The sequence below is a fragment of the Nyctereutes procyonoides genome, unplaced genomic scaffold, assembly GCF_905146905.1.
Source record: "Nyctereutes procyonoides isolate TBG_1078 unplaced genomic scaffold, NYPRO_anot_genome, whole genome shotgun sequence".
Lineage (NCBI taxonomy): Eukaryota > Metazoa > Chordata > Mammalia > Carnivora > Canidae > Nyctereutes > Nyctereutes procyonoides.
The window spans coordinates 5,138,561-5,158,610 of NW_026575128.1; positions in this window are offsets into that span (position 1 = coordinate 5,138,561).

Below are 20,050 nucleotides of genomic sequence, written 5' to 3' on the forward strand. Positions count from 1 at the left end.
AGGCAGAGTATCCTTCCTGCCCCTTGCCTTCGGGCTTGGCCATGTGATTTACTCTGGTCAATGGTACTTGTCTAGAAGTTCCAAGCCGAGGCCTTGAGAGGGTTTGTATATTTTACTTGCTTTCTTGCACTCTGCCATCTGCATGAAAAACACACATCTGGGTGGGATTTTAGTGCCAAGGCATGTGGAACAGAGTCAGACTAAATCATCTGGACCAGCTGACCTACAGACACTATTGTCATTTGAGCCCACTGTGTTTTGGGTGGCTTGTTAGGCGGTGCCTAGTGGTTTGTTGTACAGCGATAGCTGACCCGTCCACTAATGTCAGGAAATTGAACTATATGTTAAGTATAATTGGATGTCATTGAAAGATTTTAACTAGCAGCTCTTTCTGCCCATGGAAGCCTGCCCTCTATCCCCATGCTTTAATAGAACAAAACGAAAAAAGGAAAGTTTCAAACAGGGTGATAGGATCTGATTCATGATTGTAAGCCATCTCTCTGGCTGCTGTGAGGAGGGTAAGGTATATGAAGGAAGGAGGAGACTGTTCTAAGCCATCTGTGCAGGCCCTGAGCCGAACACAGTGCTCTGTACAGAGGAAGTAGCCAGGAGCTATGGCTCCACATTCCTAGGCGGGAATGGATCTCATTCTTCCCTGTGCCCCCAGAGTCTCTTTGGGCCCTTCTTCCCTGTGACTTGGCAGTAACTGTGCTCATTATACTCCTACCACTAGAATGTGGGATTCTTGAGGTCAGATCAGGGACCTGGCCTGACCCTTCTGTGTGTGTCCTGGACCCCTGGACCCTGCGTAGTCTCAGCTCAGAGCAGAAGTCAATAACAGCCTTGGAATGGATTAATATCGATGCTCTTCCTATAGCGGCTACAAGTTGGATTTTCACTTCGGTGGTCTCTGATGGATCCACGCATCCAGGTAATTTTTGCCAGGTTATGGGGTGGCTTTCTTTTTTTTAAATTTTTTAAAAATTTTTATTTATTTATAATAGTCACACACAGAGAGAGAGGCAGAGACATAGGCAGAGGGAGAAGCAGGCTCCATGCACCGGGAGCCCGACGTGGGATTCGATCCCGGGTTTCAAGGATTGCGCCCTGGGCCAAAGGCAGGTGCTAAACAGCTGCGCCACCCAGGGTTCCCAATTTTTTTTTTTTACTTATTTTTTCATGAGAGACAGAGAGAGAGTGAGGCAGAGACGCAGGCAGAGGGAGAAGCAGGCTCCATGCAGGGAGCCTGATGTGGGATTTGATCCTGGGTCTCTAGCACCAGGCCTTGGGCCGAAGGCAGGCGCTAAACCGTTGAGCCACCCAGGCTGCCCTGGGGTGGCTTTCTTTAAGCAGGGATCACATGAGCAGTTCTTCTTTAGTCTCAAGATGTGCAGAAGTGGGCCTGCTGGAAAGAGTGCTCTGAGTCAATAGACAAACTCTCCTAACAAGGCCTGAGGATCTGGAAAGAAACCCGGCATGTGCCTATTTACAAACCTTTCCTTAGAAACTTACATGAGCGCACCCACCTGGTGGGGAGCACTTGTTCTGTGTGGGTGTTTCCGAACATACTTTACCCTCAAGATCTCTGGAGGGGAAAAAGCAGTCCATATATATGTACTCTAATTTAAATAGGAGAGATCTACTTTAAAAAAAATTTAATTTCGACTCCCTTCTCCTCACAATATTTACCCAAGAGGCTCAGAGTATTTAACCGAAAGGCTTCACGACTCATGCCAGGATTATATCCCAAAGGAGCAGGCCAAGAATGGCCATAGACTCTGGATCCTTCTGTCCCTGGACATTTGACGAAAAGACCAAAGCTGTAACGTGTTTGCTGGTCTGGTTGAAAGGCAGCAACATTGCCCAAGCAGGGTCCATTTACCTGCCTTTTTCAGAAAATTAATTTTAACCAATTCAGTAGTTCAGCTCAGTGTATCAGAAATCACCTGACATGCACCCCTCTTTGCTGGGCAGCGTGGGGCAAAGATGCCCAAAAGCAGTCCCTGCCTCAGCAGTACTAAGCTTGGGAATGAGATAAGATCGTGCTTCAGAGCCACTATTTAAAGTCAGTGCCTCAATTTGAGTGAGTGGGTATGGTTTTGTTTTTTTAAAGATTGATTGATTGATTGATTGATTGATGTGGGGGAGAGGGGTGGAGGGAGAAAATCCCAAGCAGACTCCCCCCTGAGCGCAGAGCCCGACACAGGGCTTGAAGTCACAACCCTGAGATGACGACCTGAGCCAACATCCAGAGTTGGATGCTTAACTGACAGAGCTACCCAGGTGCCCCGGGTCTGTTTTTTTTTTTTTTTTCTGTAGCAAATAGCACAGTGTTAACCAGCACATAGTAGGTGCTCACTAAAATTTGTTTTATAAAGGAGATACAATTTGCATATAGGGAAGTGAACAGATCTTACAGGTGTATTCTAATGAGTTTTAGCAAATGTGTACCCCCATGTAACCAACACCTAAATCAAGATGACGAGCAGTGTCATCCTGTAGAAACATAAGGTGAGCCACAAAGGTAAGTAAAAACAAGTTGCCTTGTTTCAAAAAATAAAAAGAAACAGGTAAAATTAGTTTTTTTTAAAGATTTTTATCTATTTATGTATTTGAGGGAGAGAGTGAGGGAAAGAGCACGAATATAGGGTGGAGGGGCAGAAAGAGAGAGAGAGAGAAGCAGATTCCCCTGCTGAACGAGGAGCCCTACATGGGGCTGGATACCAGGGCCCTGAGATCATGACCTGAGCCGAAGGCAGACGCTTAACCCACTGAGCCACCCAGGTGCCCCTAAAATTGATTTTAATAGCATATTCACTTGACGTAATACATCCGAAATATTACTTCACCGTGTAATCAATATAAAAACGCATTGATGAGCTCTTTTGCAGTATTTTGCTCATCCTAAGTCCTTGAGAACCAGGGTGTGTTTTGTACTTACGGTACCTTTCAATTCAGGCCACCACTGTATTTCAGGTGCTCAGGAGCCACCTGTGGCTAGCGCCTACTTTCGGGGACAGCACAGATCCAGGACTCGTGCATCACCCCGGGGAATCCCCGGGGTCCCCCTCCCCCGTTCAGCACTGTCCTCATCCCCAGAGGCAACCATGGTTCTGATTTCCATCACCACGGATTCGTTTTGCCTGTCCTAGGCCTTGACACAATCGACTCACTCACAGAGTGCACTCCGTGTTTGGATTCTGTTACTCAGATGCTGTCTCCAGGATCCGCGTCGTCGCGGGTGTGAGCAATTTTTGCCTTTCGTTGCCGGGCGGCATTCCGTTGTATACACCTGCCACGTTTGCTTACCCTCCCTCAGTCGAGTTTTGGTGGAATACGTGTCGGTGCAACGGAGCGAGGTACAGAAGGAGCCGCCGAGAGGACAAAGTGTCCCGAAGAGCTGAGGGCGGTGGGATAACAACCATCCAGGAAGAAGCCTGTTAGGATAATGTCTTGGGAAAGGGGGCGTTTGAGTGGGATCAGTCGGGTACTTGGGTTTGGTGCGTGCAAGGGAGGCAGGGGGCGGGCATTCCGAGTAGACGAGGTGCCTGGTGCACAGGCAGGGGGACAGTGGGCGGGCGGAGGCTGAACTTGGGGACGGGAAGTCTAGGGGAGCGAGGGTGGTCTGGGGCCGGAGGTGGAGGGTCTTGAAAGCCACCGTGAAGAGGCCAAGGGATGCATGAGCTGTAGCTACTTTGGGAGCAGGAGCACAACCAGAGGTCAGAAGGGTCTTCCTGGAAGAGGGGACACCTGGCACAGGCCTCAAAGGATGATCTTTTCTGCTCCTCACCACCCGTGCTCCAGCTCTTGAGCTCCTCCTGCACCCTTGCGCCTTGGCTTCATCCACCTGTTCCCTCCATAGGACCCACCCATCCCTCCCACTGCAGCAGCAGCAGGGTTTCCCCTGTTTCCCTGAGCCCCATCCCCAGGACATCCCTTGTACTGGCAGTCCCCACCTCCATGAGTCTCCATCACAGCCTTGTGCTCACCAGTGGCTGCACTCACGCCGCCCCTGCATCAGCCCTGGCCTGGCTCTGGTGGAAAGGGGTGCCGCGCCAGGGGAGAGGGGGACCACTTAGCACGCTGGCCCAGCTGCCGGAGGTTTCCCTGGCTCCCGGGGCGCCTTTGGCCAGAACTGTCACACACATCCTGGTGCGGGGAGGGACATCCAAGTGCTCTCTGGCCTTGGGAAGCGGCCCGGGTGTTTCCCTCGCTCAGGCTGTGATGTCTGTAACTTGGCCAACCGTACAGCCTGGGTGGGGAGAAGCGGGGGTCACGTCTTCACATCCGCTTACAGTTCATCTTCAGTCGGTCGTGTTGAGTTGTCAGGAGCTGACCCTGGAGCAGGAGTATAGCTGGTCTCATGTGCTTTGCACACCCACCCGGCAGGGCCCTGGAGAGCCGTCCCACTTCAGGGATGTTTTTGGGGCGACTTCCACCGCAGGAAAGAGGCAGAACCAGGGTCCAGAGCCCCAGTCTTGGGGCTCCCGACTCCAGAGCCCAGTGGCCCAGTGACTGGTCTCTTGGCGTGGGCGCCCTGCTTCTTTCCAGCTTGCCTTCTGCTCCTGTCCCCTGTTCCCAAGCCTCCCTGGAGGGTGGCTTATTTCTCTAAGCTGTGAAAAGAGGAGAAAGGAAAAGGGAGCTGATGAAATAAATTTATCGCCATGTTAGAAACATTGGATTGAAGAATTGATCCCTACGGCTAAGTAATTTCCCTCTTTCGTGCAAAATATAAATAAATCTGTATGGCTTATGCTGAGTGATGAGCCTGGGCCGCCGGCTAGATTTCACGACGTGGAATGCCCTTCAGAGTTTCCAGCTTCCTCTCCTTGACCCCATCAACGAGCTGTTCTAAATAGCCCTCGTGTTCTCCCCCAAGGAGGGAGGTTGGCAGCTCCTGTGTCTTGCCCGCTATAGTTACGCAGACTTGGGGACGTTTCGCAGAGTCTTTCTGCGGCTCAGCTCGACCCTAGCAGGTGTGGCCCAGAACTGCTGATTTTCAGAACCATAAATAGACCAGCTTAATTATTATTATTATTATTCTTTTCTTTAGGCTACAGGGGAGAGGGTGGTGGGGGTGGGGGTGGGGGCTGGCGTCCCAAGTGTGTGATTATGCAACACAGATCGAGCCTCTTCCCTAAAGGTTTCATCTAATTTCTGGAAGAGCTGGCCGGCGTGGCGAGTCCCAGGTTAATCACAGAGGGTAGGGTAGGGGGACAGGGCAGGAGGAGCTGCAGTCACCTTGCTGGCACTGCTGTTTGATGGTAGCGTCTTTCCTTGGGGTAGCCCTTCTTTCCAGCCCCCACCTAGTCTCGGGAAGGACTGGGAAGGGGTGGCGGTTGCTGGTTGGCAGACGGTGCTCCCTCCCGGGCCAGTGCAGAGACAGAGCCTGGCCTCTGTATGCACCTGCTGTCAGGTGGGATCCTTGGAATCTCAGGGAAGTGTTTTATAAGGTGCGAGAAGTTTCCAGAAAGCAGAAGGCTTGGACTCACGGAGCAGTTTCCCCGTCTTTGAAGGGTGCGGGAGTGGCAGATAGACTCCAGGGGGTCAGACACCTAGGATTCCAAGGGGAGGATGCAGTCAGCCTCACGGCGGTGGGGAAGACGTGGTTTTTTTTTTCTGTGTCTCCTTGTGGGATTGAGGCTCGAAAAGCAGAAGTTTCTAAGGCATATGTTGGGGGCGGGCAGGGGCCAGGGAGTCTTAGTTTATGCTTTGAGACAATCGTGCAGCTTTTGGTTTCGGCTCCTCCAAGACTGACTGCCTTGGGGGAAAGGAAATAGCTGAACTCATCACGTACATTCTGCCTCTGGCTTTGACCTGCTGCTTTCACGGGGAGGGAACACTGGGTTTCCACATGGAGGCCACGTGGGACCCCCACATCCCTTCCCTATGCTGCTAGCAGGAGTCTTGAGCATCCTGCGTCTCATGGAGTCTTGGGGTCCCAGGGTCTGGGGGTTTCGCCTCTCTGGTGGCCCCTGCCCTGCGGGTTCTCTGAGCCCCACAGATGCCTTCCGATCCAGCCCATCACTCCCAGGCTTGAGCTTGTTGCTGCTTCAAACTAAGAGAGGCTTGGCCAGGAGAGACGTATGGAGCCACTGCGGTGGGCACATCCATTCCTGTTGGTCTTCTTGTACCAGGACCGCAGTCCCATAGTTAAGGATTCTAGGTTTTGAGTTTTGGACCCAGATAGCCTCAGCAATCAGAAAACTCACTTTCCCGGGATCCCTTGCCGGCAGGATGCAGGCCGAGGTCCAGTTGGACATAGCCATCCTGGACCTCGACTGGGAAGTGACAAGGCAGGGACCTGCACGGGGCGTTCCTGCTGGTGGCGGCGGCGGCGGTGGTGGTGGTGGTGATGGTGCCGGACTGGAGGGCAGCAGGCCTCTCCTCTGTGTCCAGGGCTGGAAGGCCAACAGTCTGTGGTCGGCTGCGGGGAAGTGCCCATGACGCTGTCTCTAGGGACCCAGACATGTGCCCACTATGTGCTGGCCTGGGAGGCCTGGCTGTGAGTGTAAGAAGTGGCTACTTCTTTTGATTGGGAGGAAAGCACAGCGGGAGAGAGATGAGCTCTGATGCCCAGTTTTCTACAGGGTGAGGCAAAAAAAAAAAAAAATAGACATCATGTAATTCTGCTGCAGGCCGCCTTCTCTCCCTGCCGCAGGTTCTCCAAGAACCCTGAAGGCCAGGTCCAGGAGTGAGCGCAGCCTCCAGATGGCACCTTGGGCTCAGTCTCCACTGGGCCGTGTTCTCATGGTCTAGGCTCCTGACACTGAAGCCCTCCCAGTATAGTATCCCTACTGGACATAGGTGAGCAGTCCCTCCATGGTGTGTGTGTGGGGGGGGGCTGTGAGCTTATTTTGGGTCCTCGGCTGATATGCAAAGATAGATGAGAGCTCCTCACTGTTCTTGAGATAAAATCCAAATCGTATACAACCCACGTGACTCCAGAAGTTTGGCCACCACCCCCTTCTCTCACCCCAGGTCTTGGCTACCTCTCGCATTTTCTCTTTAAGCCACGCTGGCCTTTCTTGAAGGTCCTCAGAAGCAGCCAGAATTGTCTCAAATTGTTCGCACACATTCTTCTGTTATCTGGAACGTGCTTCCCGTCCTTTCACTGGCTGTCCAGGCCTTTCTCTCTTCTTAAGACCAGCCTTGGGATCCCTGGGTGGCTCAGCGGTTTAGTGCCTGCCTTTGGCCCAGGACGTGATCCTGGAGACCTGGGATCGAGTCTCCCATTGGGCTTCCTGCAGGGAGCCTGCTTCTCCCTCTGCCTGTGTCTCTGCCTCTCTCTCTCTCTCATGAGTAAACAAATAAAATCTTAAAAAAAAAAAGAAAAAAAAGAAAGACCAGCCTTTGCGCAAAATCCAGTTTGTCTCCCTGAACCCAGTTCTCTGATTGTGGCTCGACCAGCATAGAGCAGAACAGATCTATCACCTCCTTTGGTGTGGATGTTATACATTCATTAACACAGCCCCAAGTGCGAGGTTATTTTCAGTAGCTGCTTCACGGCATCTACTTGGCCGTCCCTGTAGACTTCTGATTCCCCTGGAGCTGTCCCCTCCTTTAAGGCCTATAAATTCAGGACTGCTCAAGTGCCGCTGGGCTCTGGAAACAGATAGGTCTGGCTTCAAGGCTGGCCCCTAGCCCACTTGCCCTTATCTCAGCCCCTTTTCGGCCTCTCGAGTGCAAAGCCGCTATTCTGTGCTTCGTGTAGTTCACTCCAGCTCTCCTTGTGAATGTAATTGAAATTTCACAGTCATCAGTTTTTAAAATGATTTTTTTTTTGAGCTTTGGAAGGTGGTAGGAGTCACAAAATGTCTTCAGAACATTCTCCTCAAAGCTTCTCACAGGAGTGAGTCTGCCCCCTTCCCACCTCCCTGCGGCACCTGCTAAGCCCCTACTGTGTGTCAGGACCTGGGCTCAGTGCCTGGAGGGGGCGGCCCCGCCCTTGCTGCAGTCCAGTGGGGGTGGCGGTGGTGGTGGTGCTCACACTAGCACACGCTTGCTTGCATCTAAAAGCGAAGGCGGCTGTGATAAATGCCAGGGGGAGTGTCAAAGTGCGGTGGGCGCGCGGAGGCAGGAGGGGGCCGGGGAGGAGTGTGGGATGCTCCACTGGCTTGATTTTTCCCATCTGGAAACCATCGCTCTGAGTTTCTAGGCTATAAATGTGGAGACGTTTGGAAGGGACTGGGAGGGTTGCGGAGGCATCCTGCCTGGAGGCGGGGGATGGCTCTGGTGACCTTCCTGTGATTTTAGTGGAGCCACTGCCTTCTTATTGAGTCCTGTCTCTGCTGGCCTCTCCTTGTGCGGATGCCCCCTCTGGGGCCGGTTCCCAGCCGCCTTACAGACCCCCTCCTAAGTGCTGAGATCCCGGGAAGCCTCGCTTGCTGATTCCAGGGTCGGGGAGAGTGCCCTTTCCTGATTCTCTGGAGGCCATGAGGGGCAGCTGACACTCCGGCCCTGCCTCGGGCAGCCCAGAATCCTTTTGTTCTGGGCTCTTATCTCTGTGAACATCCCCCCTAACTAGGCACTATTCTTTTCCAGCTCCGAGGATGTTGACCGAGGGCCGTTCAAACATGTGGGTTAAAAGCCAACGCTCAGAAATAGCGGGTCCGTAGGGGGGACACCAAGTGATCAGTGCTGACGTCACCGGTAACGAGTCATGTTGATGTCGTGCGTCCCTGATACGGTGCAAGGAGCCGGGCGCTGTACCTCTGCGGTGTGCCCCCCAAACCCGTAACCTCAGACTGCTCACGAGGAAACCCTAGGCACATCTAAACTGGAAAACATCTATAAAATACAGCTGCTTGTTCCTCCCCAAAAGGGCCAGGGCCATGAAAGACAAGGAAAGACCAAGAGATGGTCACAGTCTGGAGGAGACTACGGTGACATCCTGACTAATGGTGACCCGGGTCACTGGACTGGGTCCTGGAACAGAGGAAGGGCACTCGTGGAAGAACTGGGGGTTCGGAGTAGTGTCTATGGTTCTGTTTTTTTTAATTTAATTTAATTTAATTTAATTTAATTTAATTTAATTTAATTTAATTTAATTTTTTTATGGTTCTGTTAATGCTGTTGCACCAACGTTAATTATTAGTTTTGGTGCCCGGCGGTTAAGGGAGACATCCATGCTAACGGGGGCTGGGCGGAGGGCACATGGGGACTCTGCATCGTGTTTGCAGCTCTTCCATAAATCAAAAATTATTTAAAAATAAAGAGCTAAAAAAAGAGGCAGAGGAGGCAAAAAGAGGAAACAGAACACACGGACTTGGATCTGGCTTCTGTACTTCCTGGCTGCTTGACTTTGGGTAATTGGACACAACTCTCTGGGCCTCAGTTTCTCCATTTGGAAAGCAAGGTCAGTCACAGTGCCTACCTCAGGGGTGGCTGGAAAGATCGAAGGAGACGACCAGGAGGCGCACACTCAGGAGGCGCCCGGCACACAAGAAGCGATCGATAGGGTTTAGCTACGATTATTGTTATTGATGAAGAAGGAAGTCCAGCTTCTAAAAGCTGGGAGAGTCTGCAGGGTGCAGAATTCAATGAAATTTGAGCGATCCAGTGTGATTCGATTAAGCAAACATCCACACGACTCTCCTGCATGCTGGGCCTGTGCTGGGGGCTGCGAGAGAAATCAGACTGGCTCCTTGTCCTGGTGTCACACAGGTGAGAGCAGGGACAGACCTGGACGTGGATGATGAGTGAATAGAGGGACGTGCAGCTTAAGGGCGCATGTTTGAGTCGCGACAAGGTCGGAGGCAGGAGCTCTGTTGGAGGCCGGGGCTGGGACAAGAAGAGCTTCACGGATGTGCTGACACTGGACCAGGTTTTGCTATAGGGATAGGAATTTTCTAGGTCTACCCAGAAACCTCAGTAAGCCCACAAAGTATGTCATAGGCACCTGCAGGTGCCGTGCTTGATGCTTTACCGCAGTTATTTCAAATGCTCCCCATAGTCCTACGGGAAGGTGTTTGTTGGTTTTTATTTATTTATTTTATTTATTTTTTTAAAAAGATTTATTTTTATTTTATGATAGACAGAGAGAGAGACACACACACAGGCAGAGGGAGAAGCAGGCTCCATGCCGGGACTCCAGGACTGCATCCTGGCCCAAAGGCAGGTGCGAAAATGCTGAGCCACCCAGGGATCCCCTGGTTTTTAAAATCAATGTCACTCATTTCTTTTTTACTTCCTTTAATTTGCTACCAGCCAACTTTTTGATTTATTTTTTTAGAGACAGGGAGGGAGAAAGAAGCTGAAGCAGACTCCGTGCCCAGCGTGGAGCCCGTCGCGGGGCTCGATCTCATCACCCCTGAGATTGCGACCTGAGCCGAAACCAAGAGTTAGACAAGCTTCACCAGCTGAGCGACCCAGGTGCCCAGGTTTTGTTTTGTTTTGTTTTGTTTTTTTAATTACCGATCTAGAGTTGAGGCAACAGAGCATCAGAGAGGGAGTGAAGTTTCTGGAGGTTAGAGACTCCTGGAGGCTCCAGAGCTCTGACTGCGGAGCTGCCCGCCATGACGCAGCGACGAGGGTCATGCAGGCTGAAGAAGCGACGTGCCCCAAAGCGTGGCCCCACGATTCCAAGCACTAGAATGTGGTCCACTGTCGGCTGTGGGGTGTGTGTGCGGGGGGAGAGGAGGGACACAGGTTGGAGAGATGGGCGGGCAAGAGCACGGGAGAGGCCGTGGCTGCTCCCAGGGGTCCGGACTGTCTCCTGTAGGGCAGGGGAGCGGGGGGAAAGGCTTACCCAGGCTGTCCAGGGGTCGGCTCTGTGTCCTGGGCCGCAGCCCCTGGCTCCTGTGTGGGGCAGGACAGGAAGCAGAGTAGAGGCAGGGAGCCAGGGGGCGAAGGGAGGAGAGCAGATGGAGAGGGACAGATGATGAGGGTAGCATCTTGAAAGCCTTACTCCAGTGAAATGAAAGAAGGTGACAAAATGTGGCTTCCCGTGAGCCAAGCGAGCAGCAGCGTGGCTGCCACAAGGCTGACAGGCTCGGGCTGCAGGAACAGAGGAGGGGGAGGTCCCCCCCCCCATCCTCCTCATAGTTGCCTGCACCACTTGAGCTCAGGGCTCCGGCTGAGTCCCTGATGTCCCACTCTGGGGGTCCAGAGATGCCCCCTCCCATCTCTTTAATATGGGGATGGCCCCCCAGATCACGTCCAATGAGGGGCAGTCAGAGGACCTAAGGGTGTTGAAGGCGGAAGAGAAACAATTCAGCAGAAACCAGAGCTGTGCGCCCCAGAGGAGCAGGGAGGGAGCAGACGTTACCGCGGGTTGATTTTGGAGGTCCCTGGACTCCTTGTTCACCTCTGTTCCTTTCTGCTTCACGCTCCTTTCCCTGAAGCCAGAATTTCTCTGCTTCTCTGGTGCACGGGGGTGGAGGTGGGGGTGGAGGTTGGGGAAAGGCCCCTCGCACAGTTTCTGGCCCCTGGTACCTGAGACTCGATCTCCCTCTTCCTCTGTCTCTAACCCCCATTAGGAGTTTCCCACAATCCTCAGGGAGGGAACCCTGATCGGTCCAGCTCAGACCAGATACCCACTCCTTAGCCAATCGACAGTGGCCACTGGGGATGGATCCATAGCGGTAATGGCTCCGAGCAGGTGGGAGGAGAAGTGAGCAGAACTGGGGGCGCTGGGCAGAGAACCCAACAGGTGGCACAGCTGGTCTCTCTGGACCTGTCCGTCCGGGCTCTTCCTGGGTTCACCGAGGCTGGAGGGAGGGTCTGCAAGCAGAGAGCATGTCTACGTCTTGATGCTTCATTCGGCCCAGAGACATTGACCATCATCCTTTCCCTCCAGACCGACAGGAAGCTTCGTTTTCCCACCGTCCGGCTGTTCCCTGGGAAAGGAGGCGTCTCTAAGGCTGCCGTCCAGCAAGGGCCCCAGCTTGGGGTTTGGGGAGATGTCCCCGCCGCTGGTTCCCTGGCTCCGGCGGCTCCGGGGTCTCCAGGGTGTGGGCTTGGGAAGCTAATTGACTATCAAGAGTGGGCTTGAAATTGGAATTTGCTGGGCCTTCGGGTCCCTGGTTGCAGCAGTGGATGCTTATTAAAGCGCCGGTAGATGGATTGGCTCTGTGGATGCTGACTGTGCTGGGTTGGGGAGCGGCGGCAGCTGGGCTTCCAGCTCAGCGACATGCTGACAGTGCTTGGGCCACTGTCGCTGGGCCAGGCCCTGACTCAGTCCGTGTGCCCGAATCTCAGCCCGTCTGTCAATCCGTCTGTCTGTCTCTCACACACACAATCCTAAGTAGCTATGTGACCTCGGGCAACCCAGGCTCTCTGGGCTTCAGTTTCTGGGACATGAAGGGTCAGATGAGAGGATTCCAGAGCCTTCCGAGGTTAGGGGTTTCCCCCAGGTATTGACGCCGAACGTTGGACCAGTACCAGGTGGGAAGTTCTAAAACCTGAACCAGGAGCACCTGGTGGCTCAACGGTTGAGTGTCTCCCTTGAGCTCGGGGCTGTGATCCCCAGATCCAGGATCCCTGCAGGGAGCCTGCTTCTCCCTCTGCCTGTGTCTCTGCCTCTCTCTCTGCATCTCTCAAAAAATAAATAAATAAATAAATAAATAAATAAATAAAATCTTAAAAAAAAACACAATCCCAAAACCTGAACCATCGGGGCTGCCCCAGCCTGTGGGCGGGAACACAGCTACCGTATACAATTCGTCCTTGATTATAAGATCTGCAAACTCTATCTCCCTTTTGGAGGGGGGGGTCTCCTGGTCCCCCAGGAGTGTCCCCTGGGGAAGCCCTCTGCTTGCCATCTGAAGGTGGCGACTGGCCCCTTCTGTTGCACGGACACCCTCACGGAGAAGGCTGCTCCCAGGGGGTCCGGCCTGGTACAGTAGGGGGCTTGATTCTCCATGTCTCCCTGATGCTGCTGTAGGAAGCCAGGGCGGAGGTAGAGAGAGGACCCCCCCCCCCCAGGACCCATTCCTCACCACGTCACACCTAGCCGCCAGAGCAGCCCCGCCGGGACCCGCGGTCTCACACGGTCAGCCTTCATGAAGACACCCCGTCATCTTCTGGGCTGAACCCTTCAACCTCAACCCATCAGGCCGAGCTCACCCCCAAACCCCTACCGTCCTCATTTCAGGCTTCTGTCCTCAGGAAAACAGCAGAAGCTCCAAAGCATATCACCCTATGGTGGGAAGGGAGGAAGTGGCCTGCGCTGCCCCCCTTGCTGGGAGCATCCGATTCCCGGCACCAGGCTCTCTACCGCTTGCGGCCAGTCCTCCACTGGGCTTTGGTTTGAGTGTTCATGTCAATCAAAATTAACCAGCATTTATTGAGTTCTTATTGTGTAGCCAGCATGGGGGAAATGACTCTTTTCTTTTCTTAAAAAAAAAAAAAAAGTTTTCTGCCTTCTGATTTTTTTCCTCTCTCTCCCAGTTTTCTCAGCCTTCTGGAAGGGATGCCTTGAATTATTCAACCTGCAGTACAGATCTCTGGAGAACATCGCCTCGCGGCTACTTTAATCACTAGAAAGGTTCAGAGTCAGTTATAATCAAGGCTGAGTCAACGTGGAAATGCTCATCTCTGGCTTGAAAACAAGATCAAAAGGAAGACCAAGGAGGAGATGAAATCTGAGAGGAGAAATGGATAGTGGTTTCCAGAGGATCCTAGGTCCTTCTCTTGTTTCCAAAGGGGGTCACGCGGACCAGGAGCCCCTGCCCCTGCAGGGCATGTCACTGCATAGTTCCTCTGACCTTGTGTCACCCCCCCACACCCCCTGAGAGCCAGTTACAGCTCCTTGAGATTCAGGGGCAGACTGGTCAAGGAGGGGACCTCTGTCCGATGGAGGTTTGGGATGGGGTGGGGAGGGGGTCGTTACCTGGTGTGAACACAGGGTGGTGGGGCCGGGCTGTTTCTCCCCCTGAGCTAACATGGGGTCGGGCATCATCAGGCAAGGGCTGTGGGTGTGAGAGTGTGGAGGAGGGCTGGATGGAGGAGGGTCGGATGGAGGGGGGCTGAAAGGAGGAGGGCTGGATGGAGGAGAGCTGGATGGAGGAGAGCTGGATGGAGGAGGGCTGAAAGGAGGAGGGCTGGATGGAGGAGGGCAGATGGAGGGGGGCTGAAAGGAGGAGGGCTGGATGGAGGAGGGCTGGATGGAGGAGAGCTGGATGGAGGAGGGCTGAAAGGAGGAGGGCTGGATGGAGGAGGGCTGAAAGGAGGAGGGTCAGATGGAGGAGGGCTGGATAGAGGAGAGCTGGATGGAGGAGGGCAGATGGAGGAGGGCCGGATGGAGAAGAGCTGGACGGAGGAGGACCAGATGGAGGAGGGTCAGACGGAGGAGGGCTGGGGGGAGGAGGGCTGGATGGAGGAGGGCTGGATGGAGGAGAGCCGGCCAGAGCCTCTGTAGGCACCATCCCGGTGGTACAGGGTCCCTAGGGAGGTGGCAGGGGGCCCCCCAGCTTTGCGTTAGGGAGAGGGCGACTGTGCCCTAGCTGGGCTCCCGTCTGAGGCCTGGGAAAGCAGAGGTGGAGGTCTGCAAGTATAAACAAGGAGGTGTTTTTAGGGGCTAGCTTGGGCCATCCGTGTCAGACCGTGTGACACAAGAGGGTGGGGTGGGGGCTGTCCTGCGCAGCTTAGCACGGGGGGCTTCGGAGAACACAGGGAACAGCCTTGGTGCGCTGAGGGTCCAGGCTGATAGCTCGGCGAGGACAGGGCCACCATCTGTAGCAGCAGCAGAGCAGTGAGGCGCTGAGCCGGGGTCCCCCCTGCCCTGACCGGCCGGCACTGAGGGCCAGAAACTGTGCCCTCCCCAGCCCCGAGCGAAGAGGCATGCTTATTGCCTAAGTTAAGGACCTCGGGAGGCCACATCTGGGGGTGTGGGCATGCTCTTTCTTCTCTCTTCCATCCCCGCAGCAGACAGGATGGAGCACCGGGTATTGGGGCTTCTCTGAAATGGGAGGGGGCCCAGTTCTCCGCCTGGATCTCTCCCCCTTTCCCAGCGGCGCAGCCCTACTAAGGCCTTGCGGGGTGTCATCAGCTCAGCCTGGGGCCAGCTTTGGGGCTGTTGCTCTCTCTTACCGTCTGTCTCTCTGCTGTGTCTCTCTGGTCCTTGGTGGCAGGGAGAGAGGGTCGCTTTAGGGTCCTGAGGTCGGAGATCAGGCTAGGGAAGGGGGTGGCTCAGCCTCCTTTAGGGAAAGGACTTCTGGGCCGGCCCAGCATGCCCACACTGGGGCCGGGACAGAAGGTGCTGGCCCCGCGTGCGTCCTTGGTGGGCTCTTTTCCCTGAGGACCTCTCAGGACGAGTGAGGGCGGTGACCTGCCCAGGGGCGGGTCCATGTGCTGTCCTAGCAGTTGCGTCTCCCAGGTCTCTGACCACACAGCCCTGACCCGGGGGTGGGAAGGGGTGCTGGAAGCCTCGGGGGCCCTGGCCCCCATACTGCCGCCCTGCACGGTGGGCACAGGCTGCTAGAACAGGGCTGTGGCCTGAAAGGTGTATGTGGGTATACATACATGTGTCACCCGAGGGGTGCCCAGGCTGCTGAGTCCTATCTCAGCCCCGTCACTGACCGGTTGTGTAAGCTTACCCTCTTAAAGCCTCAGTTTCTCCAGCTGGAAAATGGATAGAAGGTTGTGGTAAGGGTTAACTCCGCTAACGCATGCAAAGCACTTGGCGCAGTGCCTGGTGCGTAGGAAACACTCAGCAAAGGGCTCTTCATGCTCAATTGTGTCTCCGTGTCCTCTTAGAGACTGGAAGTCCTGCCACAGCAGATGGGGCCCCAGAAACGCAGCTTGTTGCTGTAATTGTAAACTCCTTTGTACCCTCCAGGCTTGAGGGGTCTAGGAAATGCTGGTTAAATTTTTTTTTTGTGCCTTTTGTGGAGTAGGGAAGCCATGTAGATGGATGGGATTCGCCTTCAGCATTCCCCCATTTCAGTAGAATCAGCAAAAAGCCGATTACCTCCTATTACAAACATGTACTGCACAAAAAAAAAAAAAAAAGAACAATACAGAAGACGGTAGGATTTCTCCACCCTGGGGGGCTTTTGGCAGTTTGGTGGGTTTTCCCTCTGGACCTGCCACTGTGCCTCTGCAAACATGTTTATCATAAAGATACACACATCCTCTATGCTCCTCTCCCTCCCTTTCTCTCTCTCTCCACCCGCTCCTCTTCCTCCAGAGCGGAAATCATATCAGATATGTTATCGACGTCGCTTTGTTGATTGTTTTGTTTTTTATCCGCCCCCCCCCACCCTCTCATTGCATCGGGCACATCTTCCCACGTCAGCACATATGTGTCTGTGAAAATCCTCCTGCCCCCAACGTGGATTGCAGTTCCCAAAGGTTTAGGGGATGAATAGGAACAAAAAGATATTCTAATAGTCCCAAGGGAGAAATCTAGGCAAGGAGGCACTTTTACAAAAGACTTAAAAATTTACCTCCCCCGATTAAGACATTAATATATTTTACAGAAAAAGACAACTTGAAAAAGCCATATATGCCTCATTAATCGCACCGCCCAGATAGGGTCATTGTTAACATTTTGGTGTAGTTCTTTCTAGTGTTTTCTATGTCCCTGATTGAGCATGTGTGTGTGTGTGTGTGTGTGTGTGTGCACATGTGTGTCTGTGTTTAAACAAAATTAGAACCCCAGTTTATGGGGTTTTCAATTTCTGTTTTCTATTTAATATTATTTCAAAGCTATTTTCTTTCATGGCTATGTATCGTGTAAGCCTAAATATATGGTAGCCAAGAACATAAGCTCCCTGATTTCCCAAATGGAAGTTTCAGCTAAAAAGTTCTGAGGTCAGCTTGAATACACCAATATTTAGAGAAATCGCCAAATGCTGACTCAAAAACGCTTAATTTATAAATGTACTTGCACATGGATATTTAAAACCATATAGCATGGGCTATCTTAAATTTAGAAAGATTAGTTCTTTCCACTTTCGCATTTTATACTCACTCCACTGGCATCTTCGACGTCTCTGCTTTTATCGTCTCCAGAGCTGCTTTGTGAATTAGCCAGCAGAGCTGCCCAGAGCACATTTCCATTTTTCTTTTTTTTTTTTTTCGGTCTGATTTGTTTGAGACTGAGACGCAACACTTTTAAAATCTGTGTACAGTGTTGTCTCTGGAAATTGTATTCTAAGCCACAAGTACCTATTTACATAACATTAGGATAGTCTTTATTTGTCCCATAAGTGTGTATTAGTGATCTCTACAACATAACTACTTACCGGATTCCTTTTAAAAGTGATCTTTAAAAGCTTGTTTACAATGACAGCTAACACTTGCCACCGTGAGGTCGCAACCCCCGGAATAATTACTAAATCCCCGTTAAATCTCTCTACCTCCTTTTTGCCAATTCCGGCAGTTGACCTCTTTCAACATCCCCCAAACTCCGCACTGATTGAGGTCAGGGAGGGCTAATGTGATTTCCACAAACAGTTCTTTGTTGTTTAAAATAAAGTAACTAAGAGAGAGTGCGCTTAATAAGGGACTCTTTCTAAGAACTAGAATTTGAAGAGATTTTCTTGTTTCTAAAGGATAATGGTGGGGAAAAATCCTCAAGATTAATGGAAGCCTCGTTTTCCATCTTTTGGCTGTGCCCTCATTTATTTAATCATTCCTCTATTGTAGGACAGTTCAATTATTTCCACTTTTTTTCCCCCTTTGGGCTATTATAAATAACAGGCTACGTTTTTGTACTTATATCTCTGAGCACATTACAGATTATTTCCTTGGGACAAATTCCCACAGGGTCAAACCGTGTAGATATTTTTAAGGGTCCTGATACATTATGTCAAATTGCCCTTCAGAAAGTTTGTGTTAATTTATAATCCCATTAGCAGTGGATGGAGGTGGACGCTTTATAATAAACGTGCAACATTTCTAAAATTGATGGGGAAAAATGTTTCATAAACTCATTGAGCTTCTTGTAGAGTCATAATTTATTGAAGCTGTAGGAGCTCTTCGATCTCACCCAGTCCAACTCATTTCCCAACAGGCTTGCATACCTCTTTCAACGAGAAGCTCCCTACCCCAAATAGTTATAGTGCTAGCTCTCCTTTATTTCGGCCATAATCTGCCTTCTTATACATTGCATGATTAAGCAGATATTTCTTGGGTTTTCCATTTTGCACCTGGCCCATGTTAAGCTCTAGAATTGGGGGGAAAGGGAAATGGAGTGTGATGAGCACCAGCTCTGGTGTCAGGCCCCGGGCCAGGTATGACACCATGAAGCTGGGCTCTTGTTTCATTTAACGATAGAGAAATCGGGGTTTAGAGAGATCGAGCAACGTGTCCAGACTCGCACAGCTGGTACGCTGAGGTGCTGGCATCAAACCCGGATCTGCTTGGGTTTTTTCTAAGGCTCTGTACTGCCTCCCCTGTATCTTGTTTTTTGGAGCTGCTTAAAACGAGTCTGCCCTGTGGGGGGGAGGCCCCTGCCGTGTCTGGGGATCATCCCTCCCAGAGCTGTCAGGACAGCCCTGATCCCTAACCTTCTGCTCTCTGGTTCCCGCAAGTGCCCTGGTTCTGGTGGTTTGCACGGAGTGGATGTGGTGAACCGGGGCTCCCCCTCCTGTGTGGACCCCTCTGGAGTTGGCCAAAGAGGACGCCACACAAGATCGGATGGCCAAAGGCACGCAGTGGCGGTTACTCTTGAAAGTCCTCCTAGAAGCAGTGACAGGTGCAGCGGTGCCCAGCGGGTTTCAGCTCGTCCCTCTCTCCTCCTTCTGTGGCCTGGCCTTCCCTCTGGCTGCCTCCCGCTGACCCTCAGCTCAGCCCCCCTGCAGACACCTGGCTGCAGACCCATGGGGTTGGGAGCCCTGCTCAGACGTCTTCATCAGCTCCCGCCTCGGGGCCCCACCTCAGATGCTGGATGCACTTGGCTTCTCGGCTTAGTGGCTCCTTCTCTCGTCCTCCAAATTTCCTTCCCGACCTTTGCTTCCTTAACTCCTCCCGGAATTGCGTGAGGTCTGATTCCTGTCACGGACGTCTTCTCTCAAGACACTCATGGTGATTCTGCTCCCATGGCTGGAGGCTGGTGGCAGTGCTATCACAGGACTTCAAAACCGAGCCTGAAGAGATCTTGCAAACCTCCGTTACCTCCCTCTGAACCCTGAGACCATCCTACTGGGAGGAAACCCAGCTGGACTGGCCAGAGGCTGGGGGACTACGTGAGGGAGAATCGCGGAGCCCTGGTCAACCCGCAAGATGGAAAATAATCAATATAAAAATATGAGAAATCATTGCAGGGGTATTTTTTAGGGGGGGGGCAGGCAGAGAAAATATTTTATTTTTTTCTATTAGTGGATCGATCTGCCATTACGTTCCATTGCATTGTTGGTTAAAATTACACTAAGTGAAATGGAGTGTCATCTCATGAGAATAATTGAAAATTTAAAATATTTATTGACTTTATTAACTTATACTAATAAAATTCACCACTTTTTAGTGTGATATATATACATATATATTTATATAAAACCTAAAATTTACCTCTTCGGCTTCTTTGAAGCCTCTTGTTCAGCATTAAATACAATCACACTGCTGTGCAACTATCGCCATTAGCCACCTCCAGAGCCTTTGGATCATCCCAGCCCGAAACTCTGTCCCCATTACACACCCCATCCCCGTTCCTCCTCACCTTGGGCTAGCTTTAAGCCACTAAGTTTGAGGCTACTTTTTTTGCACAGCAGCAAACCGAAAACACTCAAAAATAAGAAGAACACTTAAGAGTGTGACCGGGCCACACTGCTTTATAGGCCGCCTATATTGGGGAGGATCTATGTTCCCCAACCTGTCCCAGTCCAACCAGGCCAGGCTGTGCTTCCTTCCCAGCACTTACACCCAGCCCCTTCACCATTTGCTCTACACGCTGCTTGGCCTGTGGGCATTTGAGTTTCAACCTGGGGTCTAGATGGACAATTCCCTCCTACAAGTGGGCCTATTCTTCTGTTAATACAAGCATCTTCTGAGATTTTCCTGCAAATTCACCCCATGACATCTTGGGCATGATGCTTGTGAGAGGCCATAGGGGCTTTGGTGATCTTTCCATGCCTTCTTGGAACTAAAGAGGTAGCGGCAGGGG